At 36.1% G+C, this 21,944-nt stretch overlaps 1 protein-coding gene across 29 annotated transcripts in view; it reads right to left on the bottom strand.

Moving 5' to 3' along the window:
• trol (terribly reduced optic lobes) overlaps positions 1 to 21,944 on the bottom strand; it is a 344,072-nt gene that overhangs the window by 306,665 nt on the left and 15,463 nt on the right. The gene's annotated exons all lie outside the window — the stretch shown is intronic.

Raw genomic sequence — 21,944 nt, 5'->3', positions numbered from 1 at the left:
AAACATAAAAAACCGGACTTGTTCGCTGTGTATTAACTAACAGCTCAAAAATTTCCTTGAATGGATTACAGTGAGAAATTAAAACTGTCTGGTAGCACAGTTGTATAAGGGTTATTCATCAAAAACTGCACGAAAAAGCTGTTGTCAAACACAATTGACAATTTTTTCTTTTTCTATAAAAAATGAAATACCCAAATTTTCTTTAAAATATAGATCGTGTCCTCTTTTATAAGTGCAATTTGATTGCAACAACATAGATCAAATAGATTTCGGGGAAAACGTGGTCAAAAAAAGAAGGGAAAAACGGCATTTTCAAAAATTGTTGTTGTTGTTGTAACCTTTTTTGTAAACAACGTAGCACCTGAACGCATGAACCAATGTTCATGAATTACTAAACTAAGGCCCGTTGGATATTTTAAACTTTCTACTGAGTCTGTCCTTTTGTATAAAATTCAATATTTATTATAATATATTTCTGCCAGCCGTTGCAGATCTAGCAATCCCCCTTCTCCCTTCTCCATCATTCTCTCCCACCCTCCCTCAGTTTGTCTTTAGAACAGCTATTTCACGTCTTAATCACAGATGCCGATTTAAAATTTACTACCTTCAGCCACTCCCAAATAATGTTAGCCTCGCAGCAGTATTCGACAAGTTGGGGAAGAAAGAATTAATTAATTCATAACGTCTTCAGCATCTTAATTTTCCATCTCTAATTACCACTAATCCCAATTGCGCAATTATTTGGGCAAATGTTTGAAATTATGTTTTCGCAAATTAGTATCCATTATTAGGCCTGGGATTTGTGTAAAATCAGGGCCGAAGGGACCCTGAGGTTAGGTAGGAATGAAACTGATGACTGGCCTTCTTAATGTGCCCAGTAGGTTCAGGAAGCACTAGCTAAGGGCGAGATTACTTAACTCGGAACCAATGTGCAGGGTCTAACCAGGAGGAAAAAGAGGAAATGGCATTTCATTTGCTTTGCTGTCGCGAGGCTGCGATCTGAGATATTTAGCTGCCTTCGTCCAAAAGAGATCATTTCATAAAAAAAAATCCTCGTCCTTGTAAGGTCGGAAGATGTACCTAATATACCATCTAGGGGATGGACAATAACCTCTTGGAAGCTGCGACTTGAGGAATACTCCGCCCCTTACCTCTAAAATAAGGCTATATTCTATATTTCCTGAATTTCAATGAAATTATTTAATGGTCTACTCTATTCTAGAACAACACTCCAACACTGAATGTAGGTTTATTATCATTAGAGACAAAGAGCGACCCTATAGGCAACGCAACCTGCAGGCTTACTTAAGCTCTCTGATGGAACCTTAAGTATAATTTAGAAGTAAAAGCTTCAGATTTGATGCAAGCTTCTCTTTTAGGGGGTTAAATGAAATGACATTTTATTGGTTATACAAAACATTTATTCTAATTCTTTGAACATCTTGACATTTGATCAGATTCCTTCTCTTCACTAAATTCATTTTCGTTTTTTGTCTATTAATTGGTTATTAAATTTTAATAAAAACCAGAATTATACCAGTCCATAAGCTTACCTCATGAATAGAAATCCTTACGTCACTGTGCAAATTTATAAAATAAACGATATTATTGGTAATTATTGTGACTTGATTGTAGTTGGACATTTGTGACAATGAAGTTGCTCAAATTTTTGAAATACAACTTTTAAGACTTCACACACATATATTTAATTATTTGTATCCATGGAAACCCAAACTATGAATATCCGGCGAAAGTTACTAGTTTGTTCATTTTTAATAAATAAGTAAATAAACAGGAGCTTAAGAAACGATTTTTTTTTTTTTAAGGAGACAAGTTATCGGCGAGAAGTATTTACTAAACATACAATGAACTACTTACAATACTTGAATACAAATATAAGGCAGCTAAAGTTATTTATGATTTGCATTTCTTCTTTATTTTATTAAAAGTAACATGTGTTTTGCATCACGAATAGTTGTCTTACTTAATGAAGTCAATTAGGTATATTATTGTTGGTAAATATGGTAATATAACTAAAAAGCGTCACCAGACTGTAACAATACCGAGCTATTACGCCCCCATAGCATACCTAATAGACCAGTTTAGTGATCAGACCTTGAAAACGGCAGTAAGAGAAAGTCTGGTGAGTGGTTTTTATGGACGAAGCATTATCACATCCTGGACGGAAGTGATGATTCACTTGATTTTCACTTTATTAGCTTTGCTAAGCACAATTTCTCTTTTAGAAAGACAAATAATTATTAGTGTTCCTGACAATAACCATTGTTAATGCCGGTTCTGGCTGGATGTGCAAATTTCTATCGCATTTTTGGCTTTTCTTCAAGGCGTCATTTTATGTAATGGAATTTCACTAATATACCACACAATGTGTCGGAAGTTAAATCGCAGAGGCTAGTTTATTAACCTAATTTAGCTTAAAATTTTAAAACCATTTTTATGAAATTTTGGAACAAAATGAGAAGAAATTACGAGGAATCATTTTCTTTTTCTTACTTCTAGTATTATAATTTACGAACATTTGAATAAGAAACGAAAGAACGCAGCATGAACCCGCGCTTTTTCTTACTGCACTTCTCAAGGTTCTAGTGCGCGCATGAACCTCAAACTTTGAATTATTTACATACATATAGTTTCTACTAAAATTCATTAAACAGTTTGTAGGCAGCAAAGTAAGCCGATGATTAGGCGGGTAAAGGTACACATCGCTACTCTCAGCGGGCCGCTCGATTTGGTTACCAGTGGACTGAACGGCACTTAAGAACGTCTTAAGAACGTCTCCTCTATCACTCTCCCGAATTGCCCTGAAAGCCAGTTATTTAGGAAAGTTTTAGGCCTACTTGTAAATACGACCTTTAGAGGAAATTGTAGGGACTATTTCTATGTAAACTTCAGATAAAGAAAAATATAGTACCCATAACGAATTTTCTGTAAAATTCCGATAAAGGAATTTTTTCTCAATAATTGGTATTTAGCAAAATATTGAAATCTTCTTGATATTAAGACATAGAAACGGTACCATACCATGGTATTAGACTTTAGAGGAAAACTATTAATAATTTACTATCTCTACATAAGTAATACAATAAGTTAATGTGAGTAGTGAAGAGATATAGGTGCGTTAAGAGCAGGAGTTGAGAAACTACCAAGCGGTACTACAAGATATTGATGATATTGAACTTCAGACCTCAAGGATTTACCCGGAACACCGGCGATTCAGTCGGCGTTGTGGATTTTCAGGAATGACAAATGAGGCGACAGACTAATAGATTAGAGCAATTACAGAGAGTGGTTTGGAACTTGTTCTATTTCGTCTTGGCAAGATGTTGTAAGAATGGGATGTTGTGGCCGTTGTGACGAGAAAAGTTAGTCACGTTGAAAGGAGCGTCAACTATCTGTCGGGGTATTTTTGATTGAAATGTCTGTACAGTCCTTATGTTTGTAGGTTTGGCTGAACCCCTCAGCTGTAGTCCGTATGTCCCACTTAGGTTTTCAGAATAGTGTTGTATATAAACGTTGAAGTTCTATGGGCAATTTGGAGCATCGTCTAAGTAAAGACTGTTAAGAAGTTTCGCGCGTGAAGAAAACCAATTTTAGAATTTAAAAAAAAAATTGCTGTAAGGGAATTCAGACCAGACTGGAAAGGCACACAATCAATTCGAATGATTAAGATATATTATGGCATCAAACGGTAGAACAAACTGACGAAACTAGACTACTAAAAGGAAAGATATAACCCTGTTTACAGTTGGTTGGTTTGAAATTTCTATATTACTGATTTATAAATCTTGTTTGATGCGATAACAATGACAGATAATGTATGAATAGAAGAAATACTGGCCAGTCTATTCACCAGTCTGCGCGCAGAACCAATGTAGCGGCAAGCCACTTTTTTCTCCACTGACCGATAAGGGAGCTCGCAGGCGATTAAAACTGCCAACACCCGCTTTATAGCTGCTCTGTAACAGAAGGGCGGGCCCAGCATTCAATGATATATAGTTTTTGTAAGATTAGGATCTAGTAAAACACAACGACGTGCTAAGTTAACGGAAATAATTTGTTTTCTTTCTCATTGTATTCAATCTGGTGGTGCCCCATTCTGAAGATAAGCTCGTAATGAATTTCTCCTTACTCTCATCTATATTTAGATAGGAATTAATTTACTTTTTATTCCATCTTAACACTTTTATAATCGTTCAGAGTTTTGATTTAAAGTTTACACCTGAAGAAAAAGATTTGAGGTCTCCAAGTCCGAACTTTTTATTCATTTTATTGGTTTAAACTACACAACTAGTAGCAAGGGCTGGTCCCATACAAACTGGGTTCTCAATTATTTAATTTTTAAACTAATACTAATATAGTAGAACTAATGTTAGTGAACAACTCATTGATGACAACAGATCTAAAGAACTATAGCGAAATTTCAAAAAAGGTAGAAAAACTATATCAAAGTTAGAATGAATAAAAGTAATATCTAATAAAAATAAATTGTAAGGGACATATACTTTTTAGCAAAATCAGAAAAAAAGCGAGCGAACTGTGAATACACCTCCAATTAAAAATAATAATTCAAACTTGTTAATAAAAATATAAGAAGTAAAGAAAATATATAATTATTAGATATTGCTATGGAGACAAATTGATCCACTTAAGGGGCCATAATGAATTTCAATATAAATAAACAAAGCTAAGGAACTGCGATGCTGTTTTTTTTATTCATTGAGAACAGGGGCGCTTAGATTCAGTAAACTGATTATATAAATAAATATTTTTCAACCAGAAAAACAAAAGGTTATAGATTTTTAAGATAGGAGAATCATCTGCCTGAATCAGGTATCCATTGAGGAACGATTTATGGTGCGAAGATATTAGTAAGGGGCCATTTACAAACGGAACTGCATGAAGACCTTGCTTAAGCGAGTGAAATTTGTGTAAATAACCATTCCAAACTAAAATTGCTCTTCCTTCGAACGAAGCTGTGCAATTACTTTTTTTTGGCAAGTGAAGATCAAGAGATGTATTTCACATTGAAACCCAAACCATGCAGCAATTTTTAAACGATGAATTCAATTCCGTGGTCGATCTACAGACCAATAATTGTTGCTAAAGCTTCTAAATTTGGTGAAATATTAAAACTTTGACCACATACACACATAACCAGAATACAACGAAACATCTCCAGAATTCAGGTATCCTCATCTGAATAAGGAATCAGAGCTTCCCCAAGATTTCAGAAGATTAGCCCCATTCAAACCAGTCAAGAACTGGTTAACTTATGCCCTCATGAGCGTAAATACGTAGCGTTCCGAATATATGAATATTCGGGATTTGTTCATTCCTAAAATGTGTAACTTAAAAGGAAGAAACAAACAAGAAAAATAATTATTTAAAGCCGATAAAAATAATGCTTTCTTGATTAGTGTTTCAGGTAAGGAATTGACTTTTGGTGCCAACAACAAGCCTACTTTGAGACCACTAATCTCCTTCAATAATCTAATTCTTGCAAATTGTATTTTATCGGTCAATCACCGCCGCTTTCTTCCTTATCTTTACTTTTATATCAATCTCTCTTTGTCAGAGATTTCAATTTAAACTGGTTGTCAAAATAGCAATGTTCCTACTTACGACCAGAAAAAGTAAGTAAACATTCCTTTCTTATAAAGAATTTGTTTCCATTAGAGATGGTTAGAATACAATTGAGATAACGCCGTGTGGATTTATCGGCACAACTTTTACATAAACCAAATGATTGCTAGTTTAATGAAAGATGAAGGACCTAACAAACATGGACTGAAGTTCACTAACGGTCTGTTTCAACAGATAAAATTTTTATTTGTTCATCGAACAAAGCTGAAAAAAGTCGTGATTCCCGATTGTTTACACTTACTTCACAGACTTGATTTTCAAAAAACATTTTTGTTATAAGATTAATTGTTTTGATTTGAATACATTTCAAAAGTTAGATGGTTTAATAAGAAATATCTGTTAGTCATATTTCGAAAGAACTGCTATAGATTGTAGATCGTAAACGAAGTGGTGGGTTTAAGTCAAATCCACGGTGACCTTAAAGACCTATTGAGGCTCCAAAAAGTGTCAGGGTTTGTGCAAAGGGTGATGGTAAATACTATGTCCCTTTTGTGACCATTTGGGATGACAGTCAATTGTTCTCGATGTCAGGAAAAGAAGATTCCTAAGAAAAAAGCCAGCCCCTACCTATTACACGCTACTGCATTAAATAAACAAGTATTGAAGTTTCGAGAATCATTCTAATCAATCTCTGGGTGAATGAAACGGAACATGAATTAATTACTTTATACTAGTGACTTGGCATTATAATAATATATTGAATATTAGTTAATTTTTCATTTTAATATTTAATAGTTTTCATTAGGAGAAAAGTGTTAAAATATCTGTTACAATAATAATTCTTAACAAAACTTTCTCTTCACAAACAGCAAAAAAGAAATATGTCGACTTCTGTACTTGTGCTCGCTGATTTACATCTAAATTACGATTAAAACGATCCGCATTGTGACGTCGTCGAGGGGTGGTTAAGGCGATGTAGTCAAATGTCTCCAACTGTTTATAATTTCATATTTACGACATGCTAATAAAACATATCTTGAGATTAGTTTGTAGAGTAAATAGTGAGAGAGGTATTGTTCCAGAGTTAAACCGCCTCCCAGGAGAGCAACAGGTGTGAGCCGACACCTTGTTATCGTCCGCCTTCCGCTTCTGGGGGCCCACATTCACTACTTAACACTCTTAATTCACATTTCATACTACTATTTCTTGAAATTTATTGATTTCTATAAAAAATATTACCTTATAGTTATTTTATCTGTCGAAAGGCGCGTTTTTTTAATCCTGACCGGTTTTGAATCATTTCCAACCATCACCAGAGACTGATGAATTAGTTCCAGTGAAGAGAATTTGACTTTAAGTTTCCGAATCACACTAAGAGAGAGGTTACATGGTGTGCATGTAAATTATTTAAAATGTTAATGAAACCTACTATGTATTTAAGGGTTCAGTATGTTTGTGCATAGGTAATGTTTTAGAATTGTAAAGTTGCAATGGTATTTTATACAAAGGAGTGAGTGCATTTAAACAGAAAACACTGAATTAATAAAACTGGTTCAATAATTGTATTAGGAAATAACAATTGCCAAATTAAACATTGATAAACATGTGACTGAAATCATTTAATAACATGAAAACTTTAAACACTAAGTGAGATGCCTCATGCTCTATATTCATGCCACTTGTGTGTGAGTGTAAATATGATAGTGTTTAGGTGAGGTTTGCTCAGCGGTGTCTGAGCGTTCGTACAGATTGACGTTAAAGAGCATATCCGGGTTATAATTAATGTGATCAAGCTCTGGTATTAGATCAATTATTACCTTATTAATAATGCATTATTACTCTATAATTATTCGCTAAATATGGACTACATTTGAGTGTGTGTTTATAGAGAACGGGTATATCAAGTTACAGCAGCCGAGCATATGCGCTTAGTGAATACGAAAGTGAATATGGGAATGTGGTTACTACAAGCTAAGCGCATGTTGTCGCCTTCTTGAGTAGCAAGCGAGCTAGAGATATATTGAGGAACCGCGAGTGCTGCGAATTAGCCAAAAAGTTTGCTAATTACTAATTCAATGCTAACGCGTCTTGACGGAAATTTCTGCATAGATTTTGGCTGTACAGTCCTCTCCTTAGACTGTCTGTTGTGCTGAAGTAAACGGAATTCAGGATCCCTTTAGAATAGGGTAGGAGTAAACCTTACGTTTTTGAAAAGTCAGGGCTTATATTCAGGTTTACTACTATCTTCTCTGATCTGACGATGCCTATACATTGGCTAATTAGAAATCGCATCGCAATCAAATCGATTTAAAAGACCAATTGCTCCTCTAAATTCTGCACACTGGAGTTAAAGAAATAATTAAAGTGACCGGAAGCACAGGCTTAACAGAATCAAAGAAATTAAGTGGGCACGGGACGTTAAGTACGATCCCAGTAAGACCTGTGGGACCTCGAAGAGTGCGCCTTCTGTCCAGACCAGCAGCTACTAGTGGACTAAATCTAAACGGACTTAACTAACTAGCTCTCGAGGGTTGTACCCAGCAAATAGGGCAATCCCCGAACAAGCGTCGGATCAGTCAGAGATCGCCCAGGCTACGTGGATAGGTAATTTAGGAGTTGTTCAGTTGGGCTTCCCCAAAAGTGCCATTTTAGAATACTGTGTGGATTCCATGACTTATGTAAAACAAATGGAAATTAAGCAAGTTGCTGAAATTCCAGCTTTTAAGAAAACATTTGGCCGAAAGAGCCATCTAGATAACGAAATAGTTGTTTAACTTTTTAGTCAGTTTTCCCAAAGCGTTTTAACTCTGTACACAATCTACAACAAAGTAATGAATATTATTATTTAAATTTTCCAGTAAACTCTAACTGGGCATCTTTCTACTGCTGATTGGAAAAGAGTTTTATGTAAGTACTTATATTATTATTGTGTAAGTAATAATGGTAGATTTTTAAGAAAAAAAATTGAACATAATTTCATATAAATTGTTTCTAGATCAAACAAAAGTAATGCAAAAAATATTACTGCAGTTTTGTTAAGACTAAGGAGTATGAATAATAATTTGTTATTTTGAATAATTAGGACAAATTCTTAGATTTTATGCATTCACAAAAAAAGGGGGATGCAATCTGATATGTGTAAATGTGGTACGAGGGAAGCGTGCGAATGTTCCTGATTTTTTTTTTTTTTTTTTTTAAGGAGACAACGAGTGAGCATATTGTTATTATTCTGTTATACACGTCATTGAAATAGTACACGTCTCACAAATGGAATATATCTCCATTGATTCAACCGACGGAAAGCAAACACTAATTCTCTAGCTAGAATTCACTTAACTGATTGAATAGGCTAAAAGATTCAGCAGAGAGGTCGATCCCGAGAAGCAATAGACTGAGCCAGCATTTTGTTACTAATTTATAACAGGATTATTTAGTTAATCTGCATTGAATAGCGTGACTAAGCGTCATATCAATTTTTGCGGAAATGGTGAGCATAACACAGGCCGTGATTCTAAATTATTCTTTAATACTTTTATGATTCTGAGGGCAGTGAACTGTTTGAGGTTGGATTCGCGCCAACTAGTGTCATTTCCGATTTATCCGTGCAGTACATCTCTAAAGAATTTTACACTGCTCTATTTTAGACATACGTTTTAAGCTAATAGACACTTTTCTTTAAGCTTACTTCTTTCTTCATTTTAATGCTCGTACAGAAAGCATTTCCTCAAAGTTTCAACTTATCGAAAAGATACCTCAACTTTCTTTAAGCTTACTAAAGTACCATCTAAACGCCTACCAATTGGTTTAGAAACTTTTCCCTACGGGGATTCGTTTCTTTGGGGGATCCCTGGGAACTCCAAGAGTTATGCATTCCTCTAACTCCTTCGAAACAATTTAGAGCAACAAGTAGATCCCGACCGTAGAATTTACGTAAATATCTGACAGAGAGAAAGGGCCCAATTTTGAGGCTTGATTAATATTGATCAATATATGTGCTCATGAGAAATTATCTTGAGAGGAAGCGAAATGTTCATTTATTTCGTAATGAGCGCATATTGCTCAATATCAATCTTGGAGTGAGATTAATACGTCCTAAAATATATTAGTTCTTTCTATTACAATGTATAATACAATAATAGCTGCATATTGTTTAAAAAAATTTATAGTGAAGCCTTTGAATGTCTTTGTGAGTTGTTTCTAATGGATTGAATCACCTAGTTGAAGGGTTAACCCATCATGAGTACTTTGTGGATGCTCACTTTAAAATATCAAGATCTCTGGGCCACTAGTAAACTAGTATCAAAGCTTAGCCTTTCTGGAATCAGTACATTATTTTTCAAGGAATCAGAGAAAGGTAAGGTTGATAAGCCTAGAGAATGATTTTGTGTTCTGTGAAAGTGCATGTTGAAAATCAGTGATGTGAATTCACGCTATTGCTCAGGAATGTCAGTAGGTAGTTAATCGAAAGTAAAAAATAAATAAATAAATAGAATATTACGCTGGAAGCATTGATAAACGTAAAGTGAAATAGTGATTGACCTAAAGGAGAGACTATAATCTCAGCCTTCAATCAGAGACTATCAAACAAGGTGTTCTGAATTAATGCGCTCCTAAGGAAGACTTCCTCCAACTCAAGACTGTAGGGTCAAGCAATACGGCTTGACATTAAGCTACTGACCGTAACAGTTAAAGGTTACCCTGCTTATTAGAATGCTGGTAGTGGTCTTAATATTTCCTCGAAACCAACTTTTCGACGTAAGCTCAACTTGGAAGATCTGGCAGATCAAAATACTAGCTCTTGTCACGCGCAAGTGAAAGAAAAAATAGCAAGATATGAGACTGAAGAAAAAGTGATTGACAGATAATTTTCCTCACATGCCGTTTTAATTAAGGTAAGTAATACTGTACGTATTTAATGTCCTGAGTGGTGGTTCTTCTGACGTTCATGACAAAATTGAATTATTCAGATGATGCTCGGTGCAAACTGTGGCAGTGATTGTGGGGTGGAGTGTGGCTGAATCAACAGGTTGGTGGCATGCAGGCCGAGAGCGATGTGTCGGCGGGGCGCCACTCTGGTTGCCCGGACGACTGTCAACTACCACTACACCGCTGGCAATACAGAGCCGGCTTAAATCGCTCCCATTTACTCGCAAGCTTGTCCCCAACAGCCCCAAACTGCTGTAAAGTGATGCCAGATCTAGTCACAGAAGTATCTCGCCATATTTGATTATAGTTTGTGAACTGATGTCTTTTTTTTTTCTAACTTTTGCCGTGATTATCGTAATCCTGCAGATTTTTGACTTTCACTTTTCACCGTAACTACCAATTTTAAAGTCTTTTGAGAACGAAAAACTATGTACCACCATTAACTTTGTTTTTCTTCTTTATTAGCAATATTTATGTATAGCAATAACATGATTTGCGTTTAAGAGAAATCAGTCTGTGATTACTCGCAGTAAGACATTTTTAGAACCCTTCCACTTCAAGCGATGAGAAGGGTATGAAGGCTGGACCAGGGCAGGAGTGAGGTAAGCTCACTATATCTTCAAGAATTAAGTGAGAACCAGTTCAAGCCGGCAGCTGAAATTTTTCAATCAGAACGAAGGAAAGTAAGCTACGCCTTTGTCGTAACTCCGGATTGAATCCTGAACATTCATGCAAGCTCTGATTGGAGCTTTACCACCAGGTTAATCTTTCTAAACTCAAACATGCACATTACGCTACTACTACTAATAGGCCACTCCTTCTTCAAGAACCTGCAATCGCACCGCTCAATTATTCCAGGAAAAAAGTTACCTTTTTTAGTCGAGTGTTTGGGATTCACAAGAGTAACTTACCTGGAACAAAAAAATAAAATAAATAAATAAATAAATTATATTTTTCAATAAAGAGCCAACCAAAAATAGAGATATAAACAGAGAGATATTCATCACGTGATTTTTTTTTTGCAATTACATGTCGTAACCCAAACGACGAATTGATTAATTTTAATCAATACGACTTATCGGTAAAGTGTGAAAACATTTTGGAACCAAAGCGATATTGACATGAAAAATTGTGAATAATATGGATCAAGAAAGGCCTGCAATAAAACTAGAATTATATTTTTAAAAAAATAATAATAACGGCAACTACGGTAAAAGCAATTCTTGTGAGTGTTCACCTGCAATTAGTATCCAAGAAGCTATTGGAGCAGTTGTGCTAGGGGCTATCGAGCAACCGCCACGTTCGTAGTAGCACCCGTCAAACCGCCTAAAAACCGCTTTATTCTCTATTCTTTAAACGTTCACTTCGTGGATTTCAAAAATTGTGATTCTTCGAGAATTTATCACAATCGCCATAGATCCCCATAATTAGAATGTAAGTTAATATATTAAGTATTCTACTTTGTGAAATTGACATATTTGTTGCCGTCATCAGATCAGACTGTTTAAATTAGAATTCTTTGTTTAGCAGATGGAGAGGTGCTGCTATAAGAAATAATCTGTAAACAATGGGATTCCGATCGTGCCTACCTTGATGTTGCCTAGATGTACCCTTTGAATACGTACAGACACAGAAAAATAGAATACATTACAAATTAAAAAAAAAAAAAAAAAATCTCTATGAACGGCATTGAAATTTTAAAATTAGCAAACTTGAGCCGCCAAATATTTCTATTTATAGTCAAGGTTTCAAGACACTCGGCTAACTCGAGATCATCATTTAATTACATACTTTTTAAGATAAAGCTAAAAACATTTCCTAATTCTGCCAAATTTACTGATAGATATCTAGTATAAACTTCCACAGACTCATAACGCATTCATGAAATTAAATGGTCTTCTACGCTGATAGCGGCTTCAATATTACATCAACATCACAATAGTTGGCTTCAACATTACATTCACTATAAAAGACTAAGGAAGTGGGACGTCACAGTTCTCCCAGAACCCCTTTGAATCTGGTTGTGGGCAACGTTTCGTACCAAAATGGAAGGCCTTATGAAATCTATTGGTGATTCAGGAATTTGAACCCAATGAAAAGCCTATTAAACCACAGCCTTCTTCAGGGACCCGCTTAAAACGATTTCCTTGCTGCACTTACTAACATTATAGATCAGTACCTTTTCAATTACTATAAAAAATTTAAAGAAGATCTACAAATTTTCAGGGGTTGAAGAACGTTATAATGAACCGAACTATAATGTCTGGCTATTAACCAAACTCCTGCTAGCAATTTTTTATTTTTATTTTTTGAAATTATAATTATTGCAGCAAAATTAATTCGTGCGAGTGTTAGCACTAGATTTTCTGCGGTTTAGTGAACCTTAACTTGATATGACTAACTCAATCTGGACAGATTGACACGATGGCAGAAAGTAAAAAATAAAAGAGATTGACGAAAAGTCATTTCACTGGATAAAATATTCATGAATAGTCCGTAATGCTTTATTTTTCGCTAAAAGGGGAAATACAAAAAAAAGTAATTTGTATCGAAAGCCGACGGTGATAACAGCGAGGGCGGGTAACTGCCGGCTTTATTGTGGGTTCGTTCAACAGGTGGCCGGTGAGAAAGGTTAAAACCACTGCCGCAGTATCCGCAAACCGGCCGATTCTCCTCAACACTATCACACACTTTGCACAACGTAAAGCTTCTGCACAAAATGGCGATCTCGTTGTAGCTCTTTTGTCATTCTGCTCTGATGCGGCAAACCGACGTCACATACTGATCACCTTCTGCAACACCTGCATAGTCCAGTTTAGACAAGAAAAGGATTTCCGTACATTTCTTTATTTTATAGCTTGGTACTCGAGGAGCGTTGGCATTCACTCTTACTTCTGTCAAAGAGAAGGAATTCGATAGAGGCAAATGAATTGCAAAATTGGGTTCACAGGAAATGCGTTTGAATTTGGTGTGAAACAGTCACCCGATTTCCTTTTATTTCCTTCACTTGTCCTTCTTATTCCGTCCTCGGAGAATTGAACATTGACAAGAGGTTTCTGGAATTACTTGGACTGGAACTGAGTGGGCGATAAATCTGTTAAACGGCCAGAAGCCCCAAATATTTGTTATTTTCATCCCTCAATGCCAGCGCACGTTTTTTTTTTTGGAAAGGAGAAAGCATTATCTGATGCATCACAGAAAACAAAGGTCCATAACTTCCCAGTAGATGAAGTCACTTTTGCCATTTTTAATGGGTATAAACACCGACTTCCATCAATTGTATTGATTGCTGATTCGTATCTAGCGTGAACTGGAAGGCCCGCGTTTTACCCTCTTGTTTTCATATGCGATTACATGTTTTGGATCGTTCTTCAAGTTAACCAACTTCAAGAAAAGTACAACAACCACGTTCAAATTCAGACGCCCAATTCTCCAAAAACAAATAAAGGTTTATAAATGTGAGAAGGGATGGATTGCCTCTCCTGAAGTAATTGAAATGTATTTTAACTTAGATTTCCACCAGTTCTATCAAGGACTTGTTGTCCTGAAGGAGGATACACAGGTTGCAGGAAAGTGCAGGTTAGTGTAAGCAAAGTTTACACCGAATCGTAGGAGACATTTTTGAGGCAATCGTGACGTTCTGAATAAAAACTAGTTATTTAAACGTTAAAGTTGAGTATCTGATGGATTTCCGGTTTAGAAGTGACGGGGGATTCAAACCAAATGTCCACGTTTGGGCTTCCTGCGATAGAGATATTCACTGGCCACAAGCTCAATTGCATTTTTCGCATAGAAGTTTCCCGTTCAATATTTATTATTAGTTAGGCTTATAGAATGTATTTTATTTAATTTTTTTAACTTTTAATACAAAGGTTTTGTTGACATTTTCATGAGAGCTTGTTTACCGGCGGTTTGTTGAGGTAGTTTAAACGCTGTATTCTCTCCAATCTGATGAATAATAGGGCTACTATTGAGGTGGCATTGGACGCCAGCCGTATGTGCCCCGCCGGCGGGAGAAGGTGGTGGCGGGAGATCAAAGTATGTCAGTTTGTGGAGCTGCACATGTTTCATCAGATTTACATATATCGACCTTTCCGCTTTTGGTTATTTTTTTTTGTTTTTTAATCCAGAATATTTCTTAATTTATATTCGTCTTCTCGCTTGGATGGTTTTCTGGTAAATTTTTTGGACAACAATTGGAAATTTGTAGTTGCCTTTTTGTTGATGGAAAGAAAAACGTAATATTAAGCATGATTTACAGCTATTCAAAATAATTTTTTAAATAACTTAAAGACGATGCCTTTTTCAGTGGAGTTGTACTAGGAAAATCCAACAGTCAGAGAAGGGGCGCCCAGTAATGCCGGCAAAAGGTTTGATGATGATCAAAGGTCAAGGCGCCATCTCAGTCCCTCAAACCATAAGGAAATCCGGCTTGACGGAGCTTAACGATTCAACCAATGGTTAAGACCGGCTCCCGATGAATGACCTGGCTGAAGAACGACTCCTATCAATGGCAGAGAACATCGCTATGCTTAGGCACATAAAGAGCTTCTTATGATTTCCTGTTGGGCTATGCTAATCACCATTTTTTAGAAACCTTTTCTCGGATTCGAGAAAGCACCAAATGATTCGAAAAACTCGCTTTTACCGTAGTAGAAGAAAGTTAGAATAAACATTTAATCAGTTATTAATAAATACTGTGAATTTTTACAAACGTGCTTAACAAGGTTAGAGAGAAAAACTTTTGTAGCATGGCAAGAACGACGGTGATAAAAAATAAGGATACATCTGGGACCCGACTAACGGCCGTTTAAGAATGCATTTGTTCACTACATTAATATTGCAGCAGAAAGCCTACCACCACATTGCTGTGATAAAACTATAGTTGCATTGAATAGATTCGTTCTTTTAACTTTCTCTTACACTTGGAGAGAGAAAAATCGCAATCATGCAGATTTTCTACTTTGAATTTCCGCCGGAAATTAACAAACTTTTAGGAGACGAAATACTTCCCTTACCGATAGAAAAGAGGTTTTTACAAAGGAAGGTCTCCGTTAGTCTGACCGTCTTTCCGCTGTCAGCTTATGCCAAATACTTAATATTTCGTTTAGCTATCAACACCCAGTCATTAAATTTCATAGAGAAACCGAAGAAAGATTGGCTGCCATATTGAATTAATTTTGCAGTTTTTTGTTGTCTTTTATATCTAATCATTCAAGATTGCCGTAAAATTGGTATACACGTCATAATCATTTGATACATGGTTTATGTGATTTTTTCCAGATATCTTCATTTTAAAGCTTTTCAGAAGAAGAAGAAGGGGATGTTGTGCTTCCCTAAGTAAAGATTGGGATCTTAATACTCCCCGTTTCGGGAATCCGACGGGATTCCGGGCAGTATCAATTTTCTTCTCACAGTTTGAAAATCAATCCAGCTGTGAAATCTTTAAACTTATATTACCATTCTTGCAAATAGCTTTAAATTTTGTTTTGAAACAATGTTCTCGAGAAATCCCTTTTAGGATGTCAATAAGGAAAGGCAGTCCTCTAAACTTAAATTATTCTGCTTTACCATTATGAATTTTGTTGCCTATCCCGTGACAAAGTCGGTAAGCCATTTATTGTCTGGTTGCCCAATATTTTTCATATACAGTATTCATGCCCTGTTATGGCGGGCACTATTATGTAATATTACTGAGAATTAAATATGCGGTCAAATGCCCGAATTTGTCTAAAATGTTGGTCCTGAAGTGATTTGCTCGACCGACGTCCTAGTAACTGACGCAATCGCTATACATCTCCTTTCTAGCAGCAAGAGAAAGTACCAATAATGTCGAATTAAAATTCATATACAGAATAAAATAAGGTGCGGTCGGGCTGATATCACGCATCCGGCGCTCCCTTTTGTTCCTGGTTTATCAGCTCAACAATATCCGGTACTGGTCTCACGAGATACGTATATTTTATCATACTAACCTGCTAGATTTATTGCTTGTGTTCACTGCTCAGGGCACTAGCAGCTACCTTGAGGTGCATTTAGGCGGGAGGAAAACAAAATCTTAAAAGATTATCAACTTTTTAACAAATTCTGTCTTTATTCGGTTATTGAAGTTCCGTTGAAGAAGACGCCATGTCTATTATTTACCATCAACCTTTCTCTTTTACATAAATTTAGTAAAATGAACCTTTCGTTATTTGCTTTCCCTGATTGAAATCAAGATCCTAATTATTAATCCGACAAAGCATACCAGTCAAACTCCCTAGAATCTGATGACGTGCCCTGACGCCATTCAACGTATTGTTCGTACATCCGCATAAGAATTTTGTACTAATTATTAAGTTTAAACATAATTAACTGATTCATGTAGACAAGCAATATTACTCTAATTTTTCCGCCTGATCTGGTCAAAATCTCTCAACGGTTTTCTATGGTACGCTGTCATGTCAAAAAAGTTTCAAACAGAAACAATGAGAATGAAAAATTTTAAATTTGGTCTAAAAATAAAAAAAATTCACATTTACAATTTACTTACTTTTGTAACTTACAAAGTTGTCTCAACTTGTACAAATTTACTTAATGCATTGAATAGAATTACTTTGGACTAAAATGAAACGAAACTTCCGTGGGAAGTGAATCCCCAGCTAATACCAAAACTAACAAAAATGCAATTGTCCTACAATTAACTGGTAGATCTAGACCTGGGTAGTAAGTATTGGCAGGCAAGTTCAGATAATAAGACATCTAAGTTTGTAAAGGCAAAGTTTTCTCTGTCATAGTTTCATTCACGTCCCAGTCGATCCTCGCGCTGAGAAACAGGTCCTTGCGCTTCCTCTCGGCCTTACGAAAAACTTACCCAACATCAGGTAATCCAATGAGTTCTTTCCAGGCGAAAAACAATCTAGCAGAAAAGGTTGTACATCTATCGCAACTTAGCGCCCATAATGTTCTAGTTACACTCAATAGAGAATAGGGTGTTTTATTAATAAAGCCATTTAATCATGCGAAAGTTTTGTATAAAATATTTAAAAAGTTTTCAAGTTTCGGGTTGATGAACGTTCTCACCCTAAATAGCCCTTTGCTGTCTCGAAAAGGTTGCAATGACTAGTTTTAGAGTTAAGTTTCTAATCGGAGATTCTTTCTAAATCCAAATCGATGTGAAGGACTTTTAGGCGGCTATTAGGCAACCAGCTAGTTGGGTGATTCCGTTCACTGAGACGCGGAAGCGAAGGCTGTTGGGTGTTGTGAAGATACAAGACATGGGTACAAACATACAAACATCCCACCTTCTAATCAGGGCCAATGACTCAACAACTGCTATTAGCGGGTCTTGAAGGACTTGTCATATTGTCTTAATCTGAACTTGTGCTTTTTTATAGCTCACGAGAGGCCATGAAAATGTTTCCACAATTTGTCCTGCAAGTCCTTGGGTCGTCTGAGTCAGGAGGAAGGGGTTAATGGTTTCCTGTACCCTATCTCATTGCAATACAATCTTGGAGCCTCAAGCAGTCGAAGACCAGAGGAAGTTATAAATTGTGAAAAAAATCCTTCACCTTAAAACAGGAGAAATTTCTTTCGCTTGAGCTACAAAGGTTTGGTACAATTAAATTAGCTCCTTTTGGCTCCAGTGCATGGGGAAGCAGAATCCTCCTCATCTCGGGTAGATAATACACTACCACTCGAAGCTGCTGATAACGTTTAAAAAACAGTTCATAAATATACTCTAAAAAGTAATAAGAGATAAGTAACTCTCTGTGTACTTCATTACTACCTACTTCTCGCTCATCTGTTTTTTTTTTATCGAAACTAGTTCAACAAGTCTATTTAGATGGATGTAAGGCTAATAATAGGAACCCTACAATAGATCCAGTTGTAAAGATGCTGTAGATTAACTGACTAACTCTTACAGAATCTATCTATATCTGTTAGATGAAGATTGAGGATGATATAAAGATACAGCTGGGATCTGACAAAAATCTCTACGCTTAAAGAAAGAAAACGCTCTTCTAATGTGAACAAAGTGAAACTGTTCTTAAAATATCTATATTGAGTGCCCGAAGGTGCGAGAACCGCTCAACATACAACTAGCCAACAAAGTGGTCCAGTTGCTTGGCTACATAATAAGTACTTCAGTTCATCTTATCTAGATTCAGTCGGCACTTGCACTCTTATCATTAACTGCACTGTCTCTGCAACCATTACTTTTATTGTTCAGGATGATAGTGTTTTATATACTATTAATTCTAGTAGTTTTCCTTGTTGTTTTTTATAATTTTTTTATTTTATTACTGAGCTAGAAATAGAGTCATAAAAATAAGCTGGTAGGTGTGCTAGCTTGCATAATCTGGTAGATTATTCATTTCAACTGTCTTACGGCTAGAAGTGTTCTCTTTCAGAGAAACAGCTCAAAAAATAAAGGAATTTGTTTTTCTTTAACCTTACTTCTGTCTGGGGAGAACTTGTAGAAATCTCAAGATTGAATATTCGACTGAATATTCCTATCCTATTAATGATAAGAAGAAATTAAAATTAAAGTTTGGCTAATTGAGACTTGATGAATAGTTAGGGGTTCACTTTCATAAATAAAAACTAAGTTCAGTATGGATAGATGGGCTGGGTCCTACCGCACGTGTTTATTTTCTATACTTACAATTCTCATGTATATCGATGTGTATGTACAGTTTATACATACAGCGACATATATGTGTAAGTTAGGCCCTAACATATACATAACTACACACGCATATTCTCTTGAACAGTTGTATATAGCGCGACGTTGCCAAGTCTCCTTTGTATACATCACTTTTAAACATGTTTCTTTCACAATAGAAGACGATGATCATACTACCAACTCCAACTTCACCGTGACATCGAGAGGTGAGACCCGCAGTTGTCACTTGATGGCCGAATTATCCTCGGCCCTGGTCTTCAGTCCAAGTTTGTAACACTACTCTCTCACTAATCTTTCTAGTAATGTCTACGATATAAACATTTCTGGTGTGAAACATACTAATCTTTCTTTAAGCCTTCATTAGCGAATTAATATGCCATTTCCATCTGTTCTTATAGTCTGGCCTGCTTTTTAGCAGATTCACAACTTGTTGTTGCATTACTTATGCCCTTACGTGTAGTTGGCAATGACTGTGCTCACGTGTTTGTTGTAACACGCGCTCACGTGTTAATGAGAAAAGTACCTTGGAAGAAGTTTCACAACATGAATTGAGAGATTCACACAGGTCACAGCCTACCCAAAGCAGTACTTACTACTCAGTTCAATAGCTGCACCAAGTTCAAATCGTAGAAACCTCTTTGGATAAAATCTGAATAACAGAAAGAACCCCTTCAAAATATTTCTGGTTGAAGGATTTGATCGCTGAATTTCAAGTCAGATCTCACAGCTAGAGGATCTCAACTGCAAAAAATTTTATTTTAAAAAAAAAACACTTTTTCGAACCCAGGAGACTTCAAAACTATTTTTAATTACGCAAACTTGTCACGATCTTCTTACTTCCTCGTACTGAGAATAAGAAAATGTGAAAAACCAAAAATAGAGGCCGGAAGTTGATAATAATTGTTCAGTTAAAAGAGTTAAATGGACGCTGAGACTATAGACGAAATGATGGAGAACTAGAACATGCACACTGTGTAAGAGAGATGACATAAATAACGAGGGTGAGTAAAATTTATTACGTTCAATTAATAAATAAGGACAATAAACTTTATTATTCTTTAATTACACAATTCTGCAAAACTGCCAGCTGTGCGCTTTTGTTATTATCGGGAATATAACAATAATTTAACATATTAGAGGGATGCGATCGCCGGCCGGCTCCGAACTTGTCAGTTTAATTCACAAGAACACTCATTCATACAAACCACCAAATTGGGTCACATTCATTCTGCTCATTGTTTAAACTAATATTCGCCAGCAAACTACCAATAAAATATAGTATTCTATGAAAAACGGGATAATCCGGGTTGTAGTTTTAGTTAGTATTGGAAGGCACTGATATCGCTTCTGGTGCCAGTGCAGACCAGAAATAACTGTTGGTCTTCATTCTGACTTGAAGATAAATGCTTTTCGAGCGCTAGTAATGCTAAATATTTATTTGGCATTGTTTAATCTTCCAGAATGCGATCTACATTTAATTTACTGTTAAAGCAGGACCCAACTGATTCTAGCAACATATCCCTTCACCTAGCCGATACTTCTTTATTGAGGCGTGAGCTTGTGAATAAGACATATATCTTCCGTTTCGCCCAATAAACAGAAATTATGAAATCAATAAATTCATGCCATACAGTACCCTTCAACAGTCAACAAATAAATTTTTCAATAAGCTTTAAAATAAAAATTAATTCTTTTAATGTGAAGTTGAGAAAGTGCCAGCACAAATTGAAATAAAAAAAGAGATAAGAGGTATATCTTTGGAAGTTATATTCTATGCGTAGAGGTAAAGAGTTGCGAGATCAACTAATCTGAGGGGGAAGGGTAACGTACTCAGACTCAGCCTCTCGGCCGGTCGGAATTTAGCCTCATTAAGATTCAAGCACTTTTAATGACCACCTCATGTAGTGACTACTTCGCACGTTCTCTTCCTAAGGGTAAGAGGAACTACGGTAATTGTGTCTAATATTCAAAACTGAGTTTTCACCGTACAGTCTGGAAAACTGGTTTTCCCAGAATGGTCTGCTTGTCTGTGGAGTAAGCGGTGCAGCACAAGATTTGCTACCAACGGATTCGACAATCAAGTTTTGGACAATAACAGCCAAAGGGAAGTGTGCAATCAAATTTTCAGCTTTTGAAGTTTTTTTTGAACTTAATTCAACTTCAACTAGAGCCCGGAAATGATGTTCTGAAGTTCAAAGTTCGACTAAACTCTGGTGGTTAGAACTTGAAGAATTGAAGTCTTGTGAGGGTGCACCCAGATCAACCCTCGCATCAACAGGAAGCAATTCGATTAGGTCTAATGATCGATTTTGAATTTTCCTCCGGAAGTGTTTGTTTTGGCGCCCTCTCAAGAAGGAAATTGACCCCTGAATAGAGCTGATTCTTCCTGTTATAATTAAGATTTTTTTTTTGTCAGGATGGTATTCTCGAACTCTGTACTCTAAAGTATGTTCTGATATACGTTCAACTCACCGATTTATCGTAAGGAACAGAACCACTGAGCGTGGAAAATCAGTAAAGGAAACCCAGTTATTAAAAATGATTTTGGAAATGGGTGAATTTTTATCACTAAACTAATCTTTACAAAATAATTTAAATGCAATTTCTATTTTTAAAATGAAGAACAGGTTTAATACTCGTAAAAATAAGGTAAAATGGCCCTAGAATCGCCCGGTTTGGACGCCTCTAGCCTCGATGAAGAAGGTTGCGTTCCAAAAGCATTCTCCACTGAATGCGATCATGTACC

Source organism: Rhodnius prolixus, unplaced genomic scaffold, assembly GCF_049639745.1.
Source record: "Rhodnius prolixus isolate KJV_2025 unplaced genomic scaffold, Rpr scaffold_2, whole genome shotgun sequence".
In the NCBI taxonomy this organism is placed as follows: Eukaryota; Metazoa; Arthropoda; class Insecta; order Hemiptera; family Reduviidae; genus Rhodnius; species Rhodnius prolixus.
The sequence above is the reverse complement of the archived record's forward strand: the minus strand, read 5'-3'. Positions and strand labels throughout refer to the sequence as shown.